Source organism: Meles meles, chromosome 1, assembly GCF_922984935.1.
Source record: "Meles meles chromosome 1, mMelMel3.1 paternal haplotype, whole genome shotgun sequence".
Taxonomy (NCBI): Eukaryota; Metazoa; Chordata; class Mammalia; order Carnivora; family Mustelidae; genus Meles; species Meles meles.
Window position 1 is genome coordinate 117,764,017 of NC_060066.1, and position 1,992 is coordinate 117,766,008.

The 1,992-nt window shown below is 41.3% G+C and overlaps 1 pseudogene; it reads left to right on the forward strand.

The window, feature by feature from the left end:
- The first annotated feature begins 1,562 nt into the window (after window positions 1-1,562).
- On the forward strand, window positions 1,563-1,657 carry LOC123928472 (annotated as a pseudogene).
- The last annotated feature ends 335 nt before the right edge of the window (window positions 1,658-1,992 follow it).

The following is a 1,992-nucleotide window of genomic DNA, read 5'->3' on the forward strand; positions in this document are numbered from 1 at the left end:
ATAAATAAATAAATAGTATCTTTTAAAAAAATTCCTTCATTGAAAGGCTCTCTGATATTTTTCAAGTTTGCTTGGTTTGGGTAGTCTCTCTTGGTGGTCCATTAAAAAAACTTCATTGCAGTTATTGGTTATATCCTGAGTAGATCCAAGATTAATCCTGAATAGGGCCGAACTACTTAAAATCAAGACTTTTTGTTTTCCATTTAAAAAGCTAGATTTATTAACATATAATGTATTATTTGTTTCAGGCATACAGGTCCGTGAGTTGTCTGTCTTACACAATTCACAGCACTCCCCATAGTACATACCCTCCCCAGTGTCCATCACCCAGCCACCTTATCCGCCCCCCCAACCCCCAACAGTAACTCTCAGTTTATTTTCTGGGACCAAGAGTCTCTTAAGGTTTGTCTCCCTTCTGGTTTCATCTTGTTTCAAAATCAAGACTTTCCCTACTTATTCGCGTTGGGGCTCTCACTGGGGTACTCTGCCTCCTCATTAACAAAACGATTTCTTTTATTTTTTTTTAAGATTTTATTTATTTATTTGACAGAGAGATACACAGTGAGAGAGGGAATACAAGCAGGGGGAGTGGAAGAGGGAGAAGCAGGCTTCCCACTGAGCAGGGAATGTGATGCCAGGCTGGATCCTAGGACTCTGGGATCATGACCTGAGCTGAAGGCAGACACTTAATGACTGAGCCACCCAGGAGCCCCAACAAAACTATTTCAACTGAACTTCAAGTGAAGAACTTTTCTGTCTGAACATTTCTGCTATCCTAGACTTTTCCTTTCCTTTAAAATCTTGTGGTATATTTTTATTTTAGTGGCAACAAGACATTTGTAACATTTTTTAAAGCCCTAAAAAGTAGAATTTTTTCCTTGATTCTAAGATGCCCTTAATCATTTAATGGAAACTTATTTGGAGAACTGTACTTCTCAAATATGAGATAGCCTCCCAATTTCAGAAAAGTTAAATCATGGGGAATAAAGTATGTCTTATAAAAAATACGGTATATGTACCGACATGGAGATGTGTTCGAGATATATTTTTAAGTGAAGGAAGCAAGTTGCAGGGCGGTATGTTAGCCAGTATAACGAACAGGCCCCAAATGTACACAGAGGAAGTATATTTCCTGAACAGGTGGACAGGTTCTTGGGGTGACTCCCCTCCAAGCAGTCATGCAGTATTCAGAGTGAAAAAAGCTCCATCATTCTCAAAGATGGTTGCCCCCATGCCAACCAGCTAGAAGGAGAAAAGAACATGGAGCAGCAGGTATGGGAGGTCCTCCCACCCAGGCTTCAGATAAGAGCACATCCTTTCTGTTCATGTTGCAATGGCTAGCCTTAGCCAGATGACCACATCCACCTGTAATGCATGCTGGGAAATATATTCTCCATGTGCTCTCGGGAGGAAGAGGAGAACACGAGTTTGTTCTAACAGTCTCTAATATGTGTGCATATGCCTGGATGTGTGCATGTGTGCCTATGTCTCATCTTCCTTAAATATGTAGAAATGTTGGCTGTGTTAGTCAAGGTTCTCCAAGAAATGTGACGTATAGGGGATTGTGCTCGCTTCGGCAGCGCTAAAATTGGAACAATACAGAGAACATTAGCATGGCCGCTGTGAAAGAATGACTCATGAAGCATTCCATTAGAAAAAAAAGAACAAATAGAATATATATATATAATATATATATGATAATTTCTTATAAGGAATTGGCTCATGCAGTTATGAAGGGTAGGAAGTCCCACGATCTGCTGTCCGTAAGCTGGAGACCTGTGATATAATTCTGTCTGAGGCTGAAGGCCAGAGAACCAAGGGAGCTCGAGATGGTGTAAAAGCTAGTCTGGGGACAGGAGAAGATGCCATGAGACATCCCAGCTCAACAGTGGGGCAGAGAGAGAAAAGGAGACAAATTCCTGCTTCCTCTACCTTTTCTTCTATTCAGGCCCTCCGTGGATTGGATGGTGCCCACCCATACTAGAAGGACAA